This window comes from Equus caballus, chromosome 10, assembly GCF_041296265.1.
Source record: "Equus caballus isolate H_3958 breed thoroughbred chromosome 10, TB-T2T, whole genome shotgun sequence".
Taxonomy (NCBI): Eukaryota; Metazoa; Chordata; class Mammalia; order Perissodactyla; family Equidae; genus Equus; species Equus caballus.
Window position 1 is genome coordinate 65848367 of NC_091693.1, and position 20378 is coordinate 65868744.

The 20378-nt window shown below is 41.7% G+C and overlaps 1 protein-coding gene across 6 annotated transcripts in view; it reads left to right on the forward strand.

The window, feature by feature from the left end:
- Positions 1 to 20378, forward strand: part of FOXO3 (forkhead box O3) — a 120881-nt gene that overhangs the window by 25571 nt on the left and 74932 nt on the right. Inside the window, exon 3 of one of the 6 annotated variants that reach the window (XR_011422587.1) lies at positions 915 to 979. The exons of 4 other annotated variants lie outside the window; for them this stretch is intronic. The gene's annotated coding sequence lies outside the window, so the exon portion shown is untranslated. Of the gene's footprint in view, positions 1 to 914; positions 980 to 20378 lie in introns of those variants that run through there. One more of the 6 variants, XM_070225341.1, reaches the window with a different exon arrangement.

The following is a 20378-nucleotide window of genomic DNA, read 5'->3' on the forward strand; positions in this document are numbered from 1 at the left end:
TCCCATTAGAGTGCTTGCGAGGCTCTTCAGGGAGCCTTAGAAGAAGCGGTCATTATTATTATTCTATTAGTCTACAGTCTCCTAGGTTTTAGCTAAATGAAAATCTAAACCACTTTTCAGTACACCTTGGACTCAGTATCATCCAAGATTGGCTTCCACCAAGCGAAGGGTGTGCTGTCCCAGGCTGCTGTGCCCTTCATCCTGGCTGCTGCCTTTATGCATCCTTCAAGGAAGACCGGTGAGGGGCACAGGCCGAAGTTCTGCTTCCACCTCATTCCCATCCCATGTGCTTGGCAGGTTCCTTGCTTTATGATAATAAAACCTCTAAAAACAACCCAGATCTGCCATTCCTGGATGGACTCAAGCCTACGGAAAAGCAAAGACCACTTTCCCCTAGAGATGTTAATTTCAGATTTGTGTTTGTTTGTGCTCCTCTTATACCACAGGGGCAACTTACAGAAATTTATGCCAGACGGAGGCTGAAACCTGAGAGTAAAGGACAGTATGGTGCTTGACAGGTGCTCGCGTTAGGCCACAGATTTGGCGCTTGAGTTTCATAGCAGCTGAAGCAAAAGGGGTACAGCTTCCTAGTTTGTAATTACCTTTAAATAAAAGCAGATCAGGGGCTGGCCCCGTGGCCGAGTGGTTAAGTTCGCGCACTCCACTGCAGGCGGCCCAGTGTTTCGTTGGTTCGAGTCCTGGGCGCGGACATGGCACTGCTCATCAAACCAAGCTGAAGCACCGTCCCACATGCCACAACTAGAAGGACCCACAACAAAGAATATACAGCTATGTACTGGGGGGCTTTGAGGAGAAAAAAGAAAAAAATATAATCTTTAAAAAAAAAAACAAAACAGATCAGTTTCACGGGAGAAGCATGGCTTTTCCTGTGACTGAGAAACTTTTTCTCCTAGGACATCATAAAGAGAACACTGATCTAAGAGGTGACGTTCTCATATTGGAAACGCGGTTCTCTAAGGTAATGAGCCAGTCCATTTGTTTGAGCGTTCTTTCCTCACTGGTGTGTTTCTGTCTGTCTATCCAGCCTTGTCAGTCCTTTTCTGACACACCAGGAGTTTGGTTGGGCGTGTATGGCTCCAGACTTAGGGAGTGACTAGGACTTACAGATGGAGTAGCATGGATCCGGTTCTTCGGGAAAGTTCTTAGAGCAGCCCATGGCCAGGAACGGGGACAGGTGGGAAACTGAGGCATCAGAAGAGTGGGACCGAAGACGAAAGTCTTGGTATAAGGAATTGCCTTTACGAAGAAGCACTAGCAGGGACTCAGCAGAAGGAGCGGGGGCCGAGGGGGATGCCAGGGAGCTGGTGTGTAGCTGCGGCTCGGCACAAGGGCATTGGTGTCGTCCAGCCTCCAGCAGGACTCGGGATGTGAGACAAGACTGGTCCTCCTGATAGGCCTCAGGGAAGGGGCTGGGGCGTCCGTAAGGAAGTTGTATCAACATTTATTGAGCACCTTCCTCACAGTAAACCTGAAGGTAAAGCTTATTCTTTTTTAATTGCTGAAGAAACTGGGGCTCAGAGCTGGGTCCAGCCTCTGATTGGTTCACGAGGAGTTCGGTGGACCCGGTGGACTGAGCTCACTCGGCTTCTGAGTGGCAGAGTGAATACAGACCCAGTCTGTCCACTCCGCCTCCTGGTTCCCCCTCCTGTGTCAGAGGTCTCTGTCGCTTAGAACAATTGCTCAAGGCTGGAATAGCCTCCAGGCGATAGAGGAAAGGATCCTAAGACTGCTTTTGTCTGGGTAGAACTCATCCCCAAACTGCTGGAGGGAGTGAGGTGGTTTCATTAAGGGGCATCAGAGGTGGGAATGGATGGGAGGGGGTGTGAGGCAGTACTGGGAGCCTTGTGTGCCTGCCTCTGGGACGTATATTATGCCAGTTCATACAAAAATGTATATATGTGTACACACACACACACAGACCCCACAGTTTGCCTTTGAAGTGAAAGCTGTGGCCTCGTACTGTCCTTGTTTTTTCTCCCCTCCATTTTAGGCCGCTCCGTGTTCCTGCAAACAGACAAGGCATTGTTTAAAGTACAATGTACTCTCCTGCTTTTGCATTGTCATCAGAAACCCTTGACGAAATGTTTAATTTCTCTCTAAGGTTATCTGTACTTTAGGCAATTTGCCTGATGGTACATTTGGTTCTGGAACCTGGAACTTTGCTTTTGTCACCTGTGTCGTTGAATTAAGTCAGTCATAGGACACACAAGATATTTTTATAGAAAACTAAAGGATTTCAGCACTTTGAGATGACTCAGACCAGTGTTTCCAAACTAACATTAACTGGGACACATGCTAGAGAAGGGGGCCCCCTCTTCTCTTCTCCTCTGGCTTTTCCCTGGTCTGGCCTTCCTTCTTAATGCCCTCTGTTTGCAGTAAGGCAAAAGGGTCCTGCCTCCTAAGTGTAAGGTTCCACCTAAAAAGGAAGATAATTTTTAAGGCAACTTCAACAGAGTTAAAAGCTCTAAGTTCTTGTGACAATCTGCTAACCAGTTGCATTGCTTGTGACCTCATTAAGAATGTTTTATTTCATCATCTTTCAATTGATAAATTCAACAAAGATAAAAATGATAGGTGTGAGTTTCTTGGGTAAATTACTTTTGAACGATTCTTTAATATATTTAAAAATTCAATTTATGTTTTTCTCTGCACTTGGGCTTATTCTTTTTGCTAGTGAGCTGCTTCATTTGCATGGACCATTGACTGGATATAATATATACATATTTTTGGTCTAAACTATATAAAAAATTAAGATTTATGAAAAGATATGAACTGAGGTTGTACAATTACATTTCTTTAATTGATGAGCTGTTACATTTTAAAAAAATCAGATTTTAGCAATTGAGTTATAGTTAGCTTCTCAGGAATGTATTTGTTACACAAAATGGGATATGTGTGCATGGACACAGACCGAGCTTTCTCTGTTCCTGCCTCTGGTCAGGATTGCTTCTACTTTATATACCCAGTCTCTTCCTCTCTCCCCGCAAAGGCAGAGGCTGAGAAGAAAGTTAGAATATGAAGACATGAGTCAGGATGCAGTGTCCTGCTGACTGGGAAACAGTGGCCTGGGCCCCGCAGAGTATAGGAGGGTGGAGAGACAGAGGAAATCCAACTTGAGCAGGCCTTGCCCTCACAGGATGCTTTCTGCTCTGCTGGGATTATTTTCTGCAACTAGGCCAAAAAAACAGAAGAAAGCAAGAAAGAAAAGAGCACATAGTTGCTCCTGGTGTGACTGGAAAATGGAAAAGCTTCAAGGAATACTTAGAGTTTTTGGTAGAAAGTAATGACAGTATCTTAGTTCCTTAACGTTTATTAAGTAAACACAATATTGTAGGTTCTACAATAAGACATTTAAAAATGGACATTTCTGAGGATATTTCCTAAGACAAAATAGCCAAACCTGTGTCCTCTTCCTGTGGATCGTTCCACACGTAGCTGTTTTTGCCGTGTTCCAGCTTTACTTAACTTCTTCAGAAAATTATTGTTTTTGAAAATAAGAGAAAAAAATCTAAGTGGTAGAGAGAAATATAGGCTGTATTTAAACTGGCCCTTGTAATTTTTCCTGGTCACACGCAGCCCACATTTTGCAGCTCCGTGACGTAAGTGCCCCTTGACTGGGAGGCGGGAGTCCTGCCCGGGCCAGGCCTTGCCCACCCTGGGCCGCACGGCCGCATGCACGACCCGGATCCTTGTTTACTTCCTCTCCAAGTGTTGGGGACACTGAGTACTGAGAAGGACCGTTCGCCAGCCCTGTCATTCCTGACTGTCTTGGAAAGTGCTTCATCCGGGAGGCAGGCTTTTGTTCTTCGAGTGCAGGCATTGTTCCCCAGCCGGCGCCCTTTTCCAGACTCCAGTGCGGACTTGCAGGCCCACTCGCCTGCAGGCTAGCCCGGCGGTGGAACCTCAGCTGCAGCTGCTGTTAACTTGAAGAGCAGGAGGAGGAGTCAGGCAGGGGGTGGGTATTGCTGGAGCAGGGTGACTGGCTCTGCCATGACTAATATTTGGGAAAGCAGTGCTTTCTTTAGACGCTTATGGGAAATTTCAGGGACTTTTGGATTTTACAGTGTTGCCTAATGCGGATTCTGTTAAGACCCGCCTTCTGATTGCAAGGGTATGAAAAAACTGTTTCATACTGAATGTTACAGTCAAGCTGAAGTGATCCTTTGCACTTTCATGAATAATCAAAACAAAAGCACGTTGCCCAGCATGAAACTGTTGCAAAATCAAGTGGTATTTTTTTCTAAAGGGAACTTTCCACCCTCTAGGGATTTATTCTTCATCAAAGGATATCAGGTTCCATTCTTATCATAAAAACCTCTAAGCATTAGTATTCAGACAAAAACAGGCACATAGGTGTATAAGGTCAAATGTGAAGACTGCAACTCATTAACAGGATTTAATTTAAATCCCTTTTTTTTTGAGGGATAATACTCAGATTAGAGGAATGCAAAGAGGCAATAGAGACACAAAAGTACTTATTTAGAGACTGTAACAGCCAAGAATTGTGAATGGAGAATTGAGACCAATGCTTCTGTTCGAACTTTGGATGCCATGCTCACAAATTCTATTCTGGTTCAAAAAATATGCAAGTCTTCTCATTCTAGTCTTGGAATTATTGCTCTTTTATGAGACTCACATTACAGCTTTCGCACTGAAGGGAACATTAGAGCTCTTTCTAGGTCAGCTGCCTCATTCGGTGGAAGGAGCCGAGGCCCAGAACTTGGTGGTGGGCTCAGAGCACAAAGCCAGTTGGTTAGGCAGAGTGGTAGCAAATAGTCGTCTCCATCCAGGCCAATTCCTGTAGGAGGTGTGGCCGCCTGCGTTTGTGACTGTTATAAAGACTTGCCTGGGGCATGGATAGGGCACTGGGGGCTGAGAGTACAGAGATTTCCTTTTATTTCTGGGGCATTGTAGTTTCTCATTTCACAACTCAGGTGTAGCTGGGACTCACTGGGAGACCTTGGAGAACCTCTCTTTTCATGTTTATATGCAACAGTGGGATAAGCGTGGTCCATTTTCCTTCAGGATAAGCATGCCTGTTACAGACAGGCACCCGTCCTGAAGCTAAGTACCATGTGAGCATGTACTTTGTATCTGTTACAACAGTGTTTCCCAAATGGATACCCTGGAAACAGTAGTAGTCTTCGTGATTTGGGCAGTTAGGCTAAACAAAATTTGAATGGTATATTTATTTTCTTTTCTAAACAGGACTTCTGGGGCAATCCCACCTCAAAGGCAATCCCATCACATCCTTTTGGTGGTAGGGGAACTCAGGAGTCAGCATGAGATCCAAAATTCTGATTAATCAGGCAAAAGCAGAAGGAGCAGAATTAAATTAAACTGTAGCCCTGAAGTTCACTTTTCGGTCAGGCATTCAGGAAGCAGCACATGAAAATTTGCTTGGATACAGTTTCCTCATAGTTCTTCAGCAGCTTGAAATAACATTTTGAGCTGGCAGTAAACAGAAATCTCAGATTATCGTTTTCCTTTCATCCGATTGAGCAAGTTATTGTATGGGGAGGTGAAACAAGACAAAACTTTGTGTTCCTGAAGCAAAGATTTTGATATCTGCACTTGATAGGGTTACTGATAGGTTCCAGTTGCCTTGAAAGAAAGAAAGAATGGTATTCTTCAAAGGTTTTATGTGTGTGTTTTAAAGTTAACTATTGCCGCCTTTTTATTTTAAAGAAGTTTGGAAAATTGTGGTATCTTGATACAAGGGGAATACTAGTCAGCCATAAAGAGGAACAGACGCTGCTACAAAACAGGGCTGAATCACAAACATTCAGAAGAAGGGTCCGTACTGTTTGATTCCATTTATATGAAGTTCTAGAAATGGCAAAACTAACCCACAGCGACAGAAAGCAGATCAGCGATTGCCAGAGGCCATGGGGGTAGGAGGGGACAGACTGTAAAGAGCATAAGGGAACTTTCTGGGGAGATGAAAATGTTCTGTATCTTTATTGTGGTGGTGGTTACACTGATGTATACGTTTGCCAAAATTCATCTAACCATGTGCTTAAGTGGGTGCATCTTTTGGTATGTAAACTCTACCTTAATAAAGTTGATTTAAAAAGAAAAGAAAGTTTAGAAAAGGCTGTGATTGGTCTTCCTTTGTGTAACTTGAACAAATAGTACATTCTGGCCAGTTCTTAAGCTTTGTAAGCCAGGCCCTTTGCTTTCACCTTTCTTCACTGATTACTCAAGTCTTCTCATCTCTTTTACCTACCTCCTCCTGTTGGGATGTGAGCAACAGAAATTCTTTCCTTTCAGGAACTTACAGTCCTTGTTAGTAGGAAGCAAGAATGCATTTTAAATTCTCCTCAAATTATTGTTCAAGTAGGAGGTTCTGTAAGCACGGGTGGCTTTCTGGAATGGAAGTGTGGTGGAAGCACGAGTGTACGTGTGTGGGAAGAGGGTGTGCGTTCCTCAGATAATTGTGCCGTGGCTCCTCACACCTGTCTAAGCTTCTGTGTGACTACTGAAAGAAAGTGTCATGAATTTTGCTTCTGGCATTTGTCTGCCACAGCTGCAGCCTCGGGTTGCACATTTGTTGTGGTTTCGGAGTCTCTGAGAAGCCATTTGTTGAGAGGGCACTGAGAATGGTTCATGCGGGTAGTAATTCAGTGGGTAAACGGAGCAGGAGGGTTCTCAGTGCTTCCGTGGCTCTCCAGTCTTTGATCTCAATCCCAATCCCATCAGAAACCAGAGAGGGCATTTTTCTAGTGTGTCCGCCGAGAAATGGAAGCCTGCCTAGGAATGTATAATTTAGTGGGTAATTTGAACATCTCGGGATGGAGAATATTGTTGAGTGTTCCTTTTTAAAGTTCACGTCCTCCATGTATAGTCAGAGTTAGCTTCCAAGAGAGGACTAACTTGTTCTTAGTGGATCAAGTTAGCTGGATTTGCTACAAGCGTTTTTTCTTAGAAGGGAGGATTACGCGTTATAGTAACAAGATGTTCTTTTATTTCTTAGTTTATCAAAAGATGTTGATTGTGAAACAGGCTGTGCAGATATTTTAGATCTTACTGTTTTAAAATAGATGAGCTTGAAAGAGTGAGAAAAGGTTGTGTCAGAAGGTTAACTGTGTCTGAGGAAAGCTAAGTAATTCAGGCGGGGAGAAGGAAAAGTAAATATTTTTTCCTTTGCCGTGTATTTCTTTTGGACATCTTTTGATTTTGTGTTTGTGCTGTGTTTTTGTTAACTGCCTTTTTTTTAAAAAAAAAACAAAAACAAATGTGAACAGAGGAGAGATGGCACAAAGCATATGCTGGTATTCTTCCCTCTTTTTTGTTTCCCATCCCCAGGAAGTCGTTGGCAAGTTAATTTCAAGTGGAGGAAAAAGGGCAGCTTGAGATTTTTAGATTGATTTAAGCTGTATGTTTGTTTACAAAAAGATGAAAATAGGTGAAGTTTGTGAAACTTTGAAGAAGAAAGGCGAGTCCCTGTCTCCTGCTTCTCAGCAGAGTTGTGGGGTAGGAAAGGCTGGGTTTAGGCCCCTAAGGTTTAGCAGCCAAATAAAGAAAACAGGACTGTCAAGTTACTGGAGTTTTGGTTTCTTGTTAGTAGAATAAAGGAATGCAGAGGCCTCAGGAACCAGGGCCTCACCGTCCGAGTTCCCCAGGGCTTGCTGTAAGGCAGGAGGCCTTCAGCGCTCTGCCCTGCTTCCCATCTCAGCTGCATTTCCATCTTTGCTTTGGCCTCCCTCTCACCCGCCTTCTTCTTTGGCTTGGGCCATGTTGCTTTTGTGTTACTGCTTTCTAAACCCTAAGAATACATGTGGTGAATCTGAGCTCTGCCTCCCTGGTCGTGACCCCCGTCTTCCATGCCCCCCTCAGTCCCGTGGGCCTCTGGGTCTGATGTGTCACAGGGACGAATCTGTGTGGGTCAGGACAGTTGGGCCTCATCCCCAAATCTGGCTTTGTGGGATCTGGCAGGGCTCCAGCTCTTTCCGAACGGACTCCTGCTGCCCCTGTGCTGTGAGATGAGAAAGGGCTTCACCTGAGCAGAGTTGTGAGGGCAGCTCTCCCTTCCTTTATGTGCTTAGGGAAACCATTTCAGAACATGTGTCTTAGTGGTCTGTACGTGTCAGGGAAAATCCGTGGTTTTGGTGGAGATGTTCTTGATCCAAAGTATTTTTACGGTAGTTCCCCAAACACCACTAGCAAGAACTAAGAGTTCAGTTTATCCCCCTGGTATTTTAATGTTGTACTCAAAGAGAGTTTTTTTTTTTTTTTGGAGGCGTGACTTCCACCCTTCCCACTACCCCACAGCCGCCCCCAAGCAGCTGGGTTTTGCAAACCCTTGTCAAGCCACAAGTTGTTGAGGTCAGAAGCCTCCTGCCTGTTTTTGTTGAGTTTATGATAGACATGAGCGTATACTGTTTTTAGGTAATGAAGTGGAATGCAAATAGAGTTTTCAGGAATACTGGAATACTGGAAGTATTTCTGAAGAAGGAGGTAGAGTGAAAAATACTTTTCATTCTGTCCCCTCTCCAACTCTTCAGCTTAAGCTGAATTTAATGATATAGAAAAACTTTGGTGCTTATTGTATTGAATTCATTTCTCAAGCATAGCCATTGTTTTATATGAAAGACAATGTAAGTTTTTGTTATAAAAAAACTCAACAAAAGCTGTCGGGTACAGGAGACCCTTTTCCCCTTTGATTGAGATCATTTAAATAAGTGTTTATAGTTTCTGTGACTTTCATTATTGGGTGTTCTCTCTGTGTTAGAAATACGTGTTTCTGGAGGGGAGGCAAGTTTGTTAATACAGATCCTGAAGATTGGTTATTTACTCTAGAAGAGAAAGGAGTAATGAGTGCAGAAACTAAAGAATCTGCCTTCTCATGTGTCCCATTCATAAGACTTTAGGATAAAACTAGCTTTTCTGTTTACAGTAGTTGCTGTCTGAGGGAGCTTTCTGTGTACACATGGAGTCATAGTGCCTTCTCTAAGACAGACCACATGTTATGAAGGGCCTCTGGTGTTAACATGCCAAGCTGCCATTTTGTCTTGTTAGTGATGACCTTCCTGATTCTGCTGGAAATTGACTTTGCATTAATGGATCAAGTATAGGATATTTTGAGATTCCAGTAAAATAAATATTTTAATGGTGGCAGCCCTGTTTGCCATCATTCTGTCAGATTCTGCCTAGACCCTGCTTCTTTCCTCCTTTCTTTTTTCTTATACTTGCTATCCTTATTTTTTCTTCCTAGAATCTTCCCTTACTTTGAAAAATGCCCCCCAAACTATAATCTGTCAGGATGTATTATTTTACCCTAAAGGTCAAATGCTTTATTTTCTCTATTTCTCCTCCCCATTCCATTATCCCTTAGCATTAAAAACATTTTTATAGTATAATTTTTCCTATTATTTTTGATTCTGAGGAGTAATCGACCCCTTTGAGATCTTTGTTCTGCCTATCCCCAGAAAAATGTGGTTACATAAGACTTTTTGTATGTGATTTGCATATGATTTCAGGGGCTTAGGGATGCTCTGAATCCCATCCATGGACTCCTGGTTAATACCCTACATTTTTTTTTAAAAAATTGCCCAAAGTGGGAATATGGACTCAAATATAGGGGAAAAAAACCAGCCATGTCCAGAAAACTTGCAAAGTTACACGTTGATGAGGGATGAACATGTCAAGTATGTTTCGTCAGCAGGGAAGGAGAATGTGAAGGGGCGGGAAGGTGTAAGCAGGAGATGGAAATCAGAGAGAGGAGCACTGAGAAGGGGCCTCTAGGGGAAAGAGGGAGGTAAATGTGCACCTACCCACAGGCAAAATTATAGGGAGTTTGAGAGAATCTAGAACACTAGCCTAATCACACATTTTATTTCAAAAAAGGATCTTTGGTTTAATGTGTTGGGAAGAATACTTAATATACTAAATATCACCCTTTCGGGGCCTCAAGACGCATATCAGCAGATTGAAGTCCCTGAGAAGTCCTGCAGTAAAGCAACCCGTTTTGCATGGTTTAACCTGGCCTATCCCAAATGGTTTTAAGTCCAAGGGATGCTTTTTTTGCAGAAAACAGTTAGCAGCAGAACACATTTTGGGAAATGAAACGCTGGACTAGATAAATTAGTACTTTCTAACTCTTTGGAGTCTGAGGTGTTGATGATATCCTGAACCACAAGAAACAGAGAAAATCCCAAAGGATTAGAGAGAATTCTCCTCTGGAGTTGGCAGCAGCTAAGTGGGAACAGAGCTAGGTCTTGCATTTGTGTGTTCACTTATCCTAAAGGGAAAGTGCTGGAATGCGAGAGATGCCGTTGTTGAGAAAGAGACAGCTTACAGGTTGTGTCAGTTACAGACACAGGCTCAGAGTTGAGTCCAAGGCTAGATGAGAAAGAGAGAGCTAGACCTGAGAGTGTCCAGTTGGGCCATCAGAAACAGTGTTACCCTGGAGATTTACTCTTTCAACTTCTCTGTCCCCGTTAAATCCTAAGCCCACCAGGCTGAGAATAGGCAATAGGTTTAGGCACAAAATAATTGCTTGTGATTCTGAACGTAGAAGGCATTTTCTTTTCAGCTGTGAGGATGCTCATTTAAGAGAAGTGGCTTTCTTATTAAACAACATGATTGTGCTGTTTTTAATTGGATCAGGACATCTCCATTGCTGCCTTGTGGTATTCCTACCCCTTCTGGATAATGACTATATGAAATTATAGATCCCGCGGGCTAACTTTCAGCTACCGTACAGGGCAAAGAGGCACTTTGATTCCACTGTGCACGGTTATCAGTCCTCTGAGCCTAGCGTCCTCTTGGTTAGGGAGCCCATGTTTTAATATGTTCCAAGGATTTTTTTTTTTTTTTAAACGCAGATATTCTGCGCTGTTAATAGGCTTTGGTGGCTCATACTCTAGACCTGAATGTGGCGGGGTCCAGCCACAGCGTGTGTGGTAGCCAGAGAGCTATTTCAGGAACAAACCTCATGTTTCCTCTAATTTTTAATAAGCACGTAGGGCTGCCTGACTCCTGAGCTGTGTCACAGAGTCCATCACAGGCCACCTGCTACAGGTCCAGAGAGGTGCTAACATTAGCGTTCATGCTTTGGTTTTTTTAAATTAGTGATGCTTCTTCCTGTGCTGAAATGACTTATCCTCGGCCATGTTTGTTAAATAACCTCCTCTAAACCCATCAGTTCGAAGCGAGGATTTGTGAACATTCAGACTAAAGCAAGCAAGAAAACACTTAGTAAAAAAAATAAAAGCATACTTCCTCTCATGGAGTTTTGAGGTTCCCAGTTATTTGGTGGGGTTTGTCTTCCTTTAAGGATCCGGTTCCCATGCAGTTTATAATATATGATGTTGTATATTAGGTTCTCTCTGCTTCACCCCTTGCTTCCTTCCTCAGGACCCTCCCCTCATCCGTCTCCCCCAGTTGAGGGAGGGGAAACCCCGCGTGCTTCGCTCAGTTTGAAGAGTCTTTCTGCCCTAGAATTGTGTTCTGCGGTAGTTTCTTCATCTTCCCTTGAGTCACCTCAGCGTGGAGGAGAAATGGATTGGCTCAATTCTGCTGACTTGTTGCTACCCAGCTCTGCTGATATGGATGTTTGTAGGGTGGGGATGACAGGGGATTACCAAGCAGTTGCTGGGTGATAAACTGAGCTGAGGCAACTACAAGCAGGATGCACAGAAAAGAGCCACTGGGACACACTGACCCATTGCTCTGAACCAGCCGCCTGTGCTGAGGCCTGCTGGGAACCAGGGGAAAAAAATCTAGAGCTTTCTCTTGAGCACAGTTGTTAAGTACAACATGAGTCAGAAGAATAATTCCAGAAGGTTTGGGGCTGTCCAGATTTGGTGGGGGAGCGGGGGGAGGAGAGGAGGGAGGAGTGTAACACATTTTATGGTGATTGACTTACTGGAAATTCACCATTATGGAAACAGACATTTAGGGAAAGAACTGTGAATGTGTTCTGGGAAGGCTCCCATTCATGGAGTTGGTTTGGCAGGCAAATGGCTTCCAGGAATGCCAACCAGATTTATGTAGCAAGATGTGGACAGTTGAAAGTCTCTCTTCTTGTTACTGCAACCTGGTGGTGGTTGCAGACTTCTGACCTAGGGCAGGCCCTCTGTCTCCACACATGACCCTCCACCTCGTTCACTCTTGGCTTCTCATGATGGCCAGGAAGGAATTTCTCTAATTCTCATCTGTCTTTTTTCTTTCTCTCTCCCTTTTGTTTTTAGATGCAATTAATAAAAAGATTACTAAGAGTTGTTATATGAGAAACTTGTGATGTAAACCGAGTTCATTCGAAAATTGGATGAGAGCTGTTTGCTTCTTCCTAGATGAGAATAACCTTGTGAGAACTTTTGTTTGTTTGTTTTTATTTTTATTTTTTTATTTTTTTATTGAGTTAATGATAGGTTACAAACTTGTAAAATTTCAGTTGTACATTATTGATTGTCAGTCGTGTTGCAGGTGTACCACTCCACCCCCTGTGCCCACCCCCCACCCCACCTCTCCCCTGGTAGCCACCAATCTGGAGAACAACTTTTTTATTCCCTGTCCTGCATCTTCCTTTTGCCCTGTTATTATTCCACTTAATGAGTAAATGACTCTTCTGAATTGAAACAGGTTCGGGAATGTTCTTTAAAAACATACCTTTTTTAATGGGGATTTTCTTTTAGGACAGGGCATTTTTATACAAAAGAGAAAAATAGAATCCAGCTAGGTACTAACTAGGTTGCTTATTCTAGGACCAAAAAATATATTAATTTCTATACATCTGTATGCTCTCAGCCATGCCTGGAATAGTGTGTGTGTGTGTGTGTGTGTGTATCACAACTATAGTTTGTGGATTTATGTTTTGAATACAGTTATTTCTTCTTTGAATGGCATTCAATATTTGATTTAGGAAGCAACATGAATAGTTTAAGATTATAGGCTTTCCATAATGCTTCTTGTAATGACCTTCCACACAATATATGCCTTGCCCTGGAACTTTGATGGGAATATTGTGTTGCCCTGAAGATGCTTCTGGTCTTTTCCCTCGTAATCAGCCACAGATGGCTTTCCCAAGTTCCATGTGCCAGCTTTTGATTGCATTTCAGTGGATTTAGTTTTCTAAAACCCTTCTCCCATCCTCCTTTTAAAAAAACCCCAAAACTTAGTCCATTAAAATCTGACTCAAACTTAGAAATGCTTTAGAATAAGTCTCTGAGAAGCAGGCCCCTCCACATCCACCATATGCAGTTGTTTCTGTTAAGGGCTATCCCATTTCTTTAGACAGATTCCAGCCTCTTCTTTCCATCCCGTTTACTCTTCACTGTGGAATGGATTGTCCCATTTCAAGTTTGCCTCCAGAAGGTAGCCGCATTTCAGGAAGAAAACATTGGGTGGCTTGTTCTTTCCTTAAAGATCTATCTGAATGTGTACCCGTCCTCTCCTGGGACAAGATAGAGTTGCTGCCCAGCGCCACTTGCCACTCGATATTCCTGTCTTTCAAGACTTCTGAGGAATAAGTCGTTCACCTTACTTATTTAATTGCTTTATTTTTTATTGAGATATAATTGACATATAACATTGTATTAGTTTTATATATTGCAAAATGATTCCTATAAATTTAGTTAACATCCATCACCACACATAGTTACAATTTTTCTTTTTAATCCATTTCCTTTAAAAGGCTACTGACAAAACCTAGTTATGTTACCTAGGAGGCCTAGCTTAACACAAATTGGTGTTCCATAAATGTAAGCCTTTAAAAGTTTATTTCCTTTTATTATTAAAGTATAAATGTTCATTGAAGAACATTTGAAAGCTACAGATTGCAAAAATGAAGAAATAAAAACCACCTATAAGTCTGCAGTATATTGTTAACATCCCGTTGTGCTTATTTCCTGGTGGTTTGGTTCACTAGGATTATGTATTATGGGTTTAAAACCTGGTTTTTCCCTTAAGCCTCAGGAACTTTGTGGTTTGATGTCTTGGCTAATTTTTATAAAGGGGGAGGGATTATGGAGACTTTTCTGTGTCATTAAAGTCATTAATGACTTCATGTAAAAAACATTAAACGCCTTATGTTGCGATAATTGTAGATTCACATGCAGTTGTAAGAAATAATGCAGGGAGATCCCATGGACCATTACCTAGTTTCCGCAATGGTAATATCTTCCAAAACTATGGTATACACAACTGAGTTACTGACATTGGCACCATCAACAATCAGAGCATCCCCGTCACCACAAAGATCCTCCTATAGGCCTTTTATAGCCGTACCCACCTCCTTTCTCCCGTCTCCATCCTGAGCCCTGGCAACCACTGATCTGTTCTCCATTTTTATAATTTAGTTGTTTCAAGAATGTTATGTAAGTGGAATCATATAGTATGTAACCTTTTAGGATTGCCTTTTTCCATTCAGCCTAATTCCCTGGAGCTTCATCCCAGTTGTCACACATATGAATAGTTTGTTCCTATTTGCTGCTGATAATATTCCGTTGTAGGGATATATCACATTTTATTTATCCATTTATCAGTTGATTTGATGTTTGGTTTGTTTCCAGTTTTTGGCTCTTTTGAATAACGCTGCTGTGAACATTTGTGTACAGGTTTTTGTGTGAACATAAGCTTTCATTTCTCTGGGATAAATGCCCAATGACTTCATTTTAATGATGGCATAATATTTTATTATATGACATTGTTTTTCATTGTATGAAATAAATATGTCATTTATTTAGCTGGTTATTTCTAGATGGATTGTTAAGATTTTTCCTCTTCAGTTTTTCTGCTGTTATAAATATCGCTGATGAGAATCTTATGGTTCAATCTTAACGCACATCTGCTTTTATTTCTAGAAGTGGAATTGGTGCCTCCGAGTATGCAGAATTTTAAAGCTTTCCTTTTTTTTTCTAGTCTCTCTTTTTTTCTTTCATGAAAATCTGTTCAACTCCTACCAGCAATGTATGAAAGTGCTCGTTTCTCATACCCTTGCCAACACAGAGCATTGTTACTTTCAAAAGTCTTTGTAAATTTCTACCATACCCCTGTAGCAGCACGTACCTACAGCGTGACTGTTAGTTTTCCAGTCCCACTTTGCCTAAGAAAATCTCTCAGAATAACAGAGGTACCACCAAGATCTTGTTTTTGCCTGAAGTTTGGGCCTCTGCTGAAGTGGTTTCGTGGAGCCTCAGAGGAGTTGGTATCAGATGGGTCCAAGAATTGCAAGAAATTGCTCTGAGTCTGCCTGTTCTTGTGTGTTGTCTCCTATCGTGGCTCGTACTCATTCAGAGGAACCAGACAAAGCGTGTGCTGTCATAACTGATAGCCTTAAAAAAGGAAAAACAGACCTTGGAGATGAGAATCACTTTTTATAAAAGCTGCTTAATGTAAACAATACGGAGGTGTGTGTATGTCTTAGGCCCATTTGAAGCCCTTAGAGATGAGATATAAGTATAGTCCTTTAATGGGATGGTTAAGAAAAGGTAGAGTGGTGAGATGCTTTTCTTCCCTCTTCTTCCACTGAAGTGTTTTAGTGTTTCTGTGTGGCTAGGCAGTGATTTTGAAAGAAGAATAGAGGGTTAAGAATATACATCTACCAAAAACCGGAAAATGTGTTTGTGTTTTCTGAGATAAATGAAACCTTTGGTTTGAAAATTACTTTCTGGTGGAATATGGCAAACTGGCATTCCTTCCAGCGTAAGATGTCTTTTTTCTCTTTTTTGATTCGAGATCTGTAATTGTTTTCTTCTTTGCCTGGTACTGTATTTAAGAGAATCAGGCTGATTTCAGTAAAAATTATTTTACTCTTAGAATGGCAAATCACTCTTACAGAAGGTTGAATCATTTCAGAAGACTGTGCTCACTAACTTTTTTGGTGCTAAATCAGTGTTCTGTGACAAAGGAAAGACTCCATTCTTACAAATAAATGAATAAAGGAGGCTGGCAGAATCTGGTGTTTCTCTTTTTAGTTATAAGAAATTCTTATTCATTCAGCCGTTTTTAAATACCTTCTACAAGTTCATGGCTGAAGACTAGTAATGAGTGTGTAATCAGATGAGCAGGTCAAGTAAAGCTTCATCCATGAAAATTATGCACCTTCTCAGGGATGATAAAGAACAGCTTCTCTTTTCTTTTCATTCTTTCCAATTTATCATAGTTCTTACAGCATCAGTGATCTTAAACGTTAAGTTTGTGAACTAGAACGTTCACAGGCATTTTGGCCCAGGGAAGAAGGTAGAATATTGAACATGAGGTTGGTCGTTCTTCTCTCCCGGTATAAGGAGCATGCAGGAAGGGACTTCTGCTTAAGGAGGGGGGAGGACTGACCCCTGGGGGACTTAGAGCGAGTGTTTTCTTTGAGCCCAGCCTGTCAGGCCTTTCCCAGGTTGAATGTGTATCATAACCTGCCTTCAGGGCAGTTAGCGTGGCCTGGGATCTGTCAACTTTATTGAAGCTCAGAGTTCAGTTCTATTTTTGAAATAAAAATTTCTCTACGTGGTACATTATGACAATCTTTTTTTAATTTAAAAAGAAGTATTTTTGTAATGATCATGGAACTCTCTACAGGTCTGAGAGCTCCCAGAAGAATCTTTGACTATGAAATTGACGGGGAGGGTTGACTTAAGCTTCTCTGAAAGAGTGTGGTGTTGAGGACGATCGGATGCAAACAGCAGCGTGAAGCCCGCGGACTCCTTTGACTAAAGTGGTGACATTCGATTCTGATCTGAGTGCTTGTTAGGAGACAGGTCAGCATCATGCAAAAGTAGTCTGTTGAAGAAGTCAGAAGTTTCTGGAGGAGAGAAGAACTTATATTTTAAACAAACAGGATTTATTACATGGATATTTTAGGAAAGATTTGCTCATGAAAATGTAGAATTATGGTGGATGTAATAAGTAATAAAGAGAAACTGAAAGACAACAGTATGTTTCGTGGTGAATAAATGAGGTGAAAATCATTGGTTTCCTTTGCCGTCTTCAGTGGCAGGTTAAGTTTTTGTGGATTATTATACCTTTGGATGACTGTGTGGAAGAACTTCCTGGTATATTTTGTGTTCTTTTGGACTTGGGTAACATTTAACAGTGGCGTGCCTTTTCCTGAAGTGAGTGAATAGTCAGTTCTGTTCTAAAACTGTGTTGAAGTGTGGCGGCTTCATACGATTTATTGGTACATAATGTTGGGTTTGACGTTGACCTATAATGAACAAGGAATATTCAACTCACAGTCCTTGCTCATTATTGTGTTTGAGCAGCAAATAAATGTTACAGTTTTAGGATCTGTGCTAGAACTGACCTTGAACAACAGTCGGAATTTAGCCAAAGAAAACAGCCAGCCTGGATGTTTCAGGTCCCTTCAAGTTTTTGAGGGTCGTTTTTTTTATGGTTGTTACTTTTTTGCTTTTTGGTTTGCGCCCTATTTTTAGTAGGGAGAGAGCTGTCCGAGCTCTGGTCCATCCCTGTGGAGATGTGCTCACGTGCCACAACTGAATGTCATGAGTGGGTAACGATTTTGAGACTTCTCCCATTTTGTTGTGACACAGCTCACCTGTGGATTATAGTGGCCCAGTGAGAAGAGAGAAAAGCCAAATGCGTCTCTTCTGCAGGTTTTCTTCACATTGTTCCCCAGGGGCATGGCCTCTTGGCTTTACTGATTTTTATTTTTAAGCTTAAGAGGTTCCTTAGGCCAAAATGAACTTTTTAATTGAAGTTCATAGTCACAGTCCTTATTATGGGGATCCTTCTATTAACTTCCAATTTTTTGAGCACATACTGTGTACTAGGTCCTTTACATACAATATTTCTAATCTAAACCTTAATAGTTACTCATTTCTCAGAAAAGGAGGCTTAGATCAATTAAAAGCCTGGCTAAGATGGCCCTTCTAGTAAATAGAAGGGTGGCGTTTCAGATTGAATTATCTTAATTTCACAGATGGCTCAGGGATGATTGGAATTACCCTAGAAAGAGAAGATTTGTTTGTTTTTGTTTTGTTTTAGCACAGGGAATGTCAGGATGTTTCCTGTTTCGGTTATCTATTTAGATAAAAGGAGGGACCAGGCCAGGATCGCTGAGAGGGGTGAGCATGACACAGTAGCATAAGGTTATGGTAGGACAGCAGATTAGAAGAAAATTGGTTTAAAGGGAGAAGTCACAAGATGCAATTATTTTGTAAAATGTGGTGCTTTCATATCGCTCAAAAGACCAGAAAACAAAAAAAATTTATCTTATATATGAGCATGTGGTACCTGACATTAATTGCTTTGCAAATTGTCATTGGTAAAATGTTTTGGATTTTTTTAAATGTAAGAATTATAAGTAAATTAAGACAGTTTGTGCCACAAAACAACTTTGATCTGAACAGAACAATTATAAATTTAAAAGAGGTGGGGCAGGATCAGAAAACAGCTGATTTGGTATTGAGGTTTGAAGATAGAGTTCTGTGTCGTTTGATAGGCTGATGGGAGCCTTGTCCTTGGTTGTCAGTAATGTTCTTCTCAGTCAAAGACTAATTGCTGCTCTTGCCTGGAAATCCAGAAACTCTGGAGATGAGGAATTCTTTTTGAAACTAATTCCACAGTACATCACCCCTTTTGTTCCCCACCACAGACTGTACCGTGGCTTCTCTTCCCGAGGGCGGTTCATTGGCACGTCTGTCTGGTAGGGCCGTGTTTTCTGCATAGCAATCAGGCCTCTGCAATTGTAACATTCCTCCCCTCTCCCTAGACTCTTTGGGTTCTTGACACACGGTGGCAATGCCACTGGTAGAACAAAAATTGAAAGGAGAAAAGAAAAGTCTTCTCGAATTTGATGTGTCTGTACGGTTCTGCCACATTGTGATTAGGAAATCCCATTAAAAACTTTCTTCTTCTTCCAGGAAGCAGACTTGGGAACGGGCAACTTCAAAAAGCCAAGGAGCCAACAAATGTTTTCTGGTGCTTTTACCAGCCTGTCCTACTTTACCAAGTGCTGAGTAATCAGTCTGCACGTGTTAAATGGTTAAAGTGTGTCTTTTGATTGCTGTTAGCGCATGCTAGTTTGCACAACTGTTTTTAAAGCTGGCTATTTGGCCGCTGTTGTGTGCAATTTTTTTCTTTTTTGTCTGCTGCGACACGAGGAGTTTGGGGTGTGGCGATCCCATAAAGACAGCTCAAGGAGGACGTTGACGAAGACAGTGCTAGTTCAACCAGCAAGTGTCCATGTTGGGCTTTTATTTTGTTTTGTTATGTTTAAAAAACAAATGAACCCTTGGGGTGTTAGAATATTTAGGAGCAAAGTGTTGTCATTGGTTCTCAGACTCAAGGAATTTAGAACTGGACTTTTAAGTTATTAACTTGTGTGTTTTGTCTTTTCTACCCAATAGGACATCCTTAGGACATGAAAGCATTTTTTTTTCATCACCGATTGAAATACTGTAGAAGAATAATATTTCCTACCCTCACTTCTTCAGAAACTGGCTTTGCCAATAGCCTGCTTTCTGATCTTGGTTACATGTCTTGAAAATGGGATTATAAGATGCATTTGTCTCTAACGTTGTCTGTCTTGCTCTCTTCAGATGCCCAGGTGATGGTGGATAGATTCTGCACAGTCTCCAAAGCCCAGGGGAGTCCCCGTAGTCTTTGTTTTTCTGCCATCCTGACACCTAGTAAGATATAAGCATCCTTCAGGTGCTCACAGATTAAACTCTTTGGATGCCTCCCTTCAAATGCTCAGAAAGAAGTTTATTCATTCGCTCCATAAATGTTTATTGAGGCCTACTCCGTGCCAGGCAGCGGAATGCGTATTCTTTAACAGTGGCTTATCCTGGAAGAGCTAATCTTCATAATTATCTGTTCCTCGTACAGCGGCATTTTGAGTTTTGCTGGCAGGTCTGACCTTCAGTCCTGTCCTATTTACTGCCATTTTCCAGGGGCTTTGGGATCATAGAAGTCCGAGTTGAAAGATGTGTAGAAATTCTCGTCCTGTTCTTGATTTTATTCATCAGGAAGAATGCAGAACTTCATCTGCATACCCCCAGTCAGCTTCAAGATCACCTCAAGTTTCTCTATTTTAAACCTAAGCGTTTTATATCCAGAATCATCTTTAGAATGCTTGAGTTGAGTGAAATCTCTGGTTCTGCCCGTTGGAACACAGATGCGTGGAGAGATTGACACTCCATCCTTACTTAAAGATGGTTGGGAATTGGCTATCTACAGACCTATTTTCTGGTATTACCGGTAGTTCTGCCAAAGAGGCTCATTCTAGCTGGAAATTATCTTTTTTCCCCCAGAGGGAAATGGAACATGGAATAGAGACACAATCCAAAGTAGAAGGATACTCAAAGAACTTTTCAGAAATTTTGGGTAAAAAAAATCCCAAAAAACCCAGCTCTTTGCCGATGCTCCTGCAGTTTTTCTATCAAACCCAACCAAAA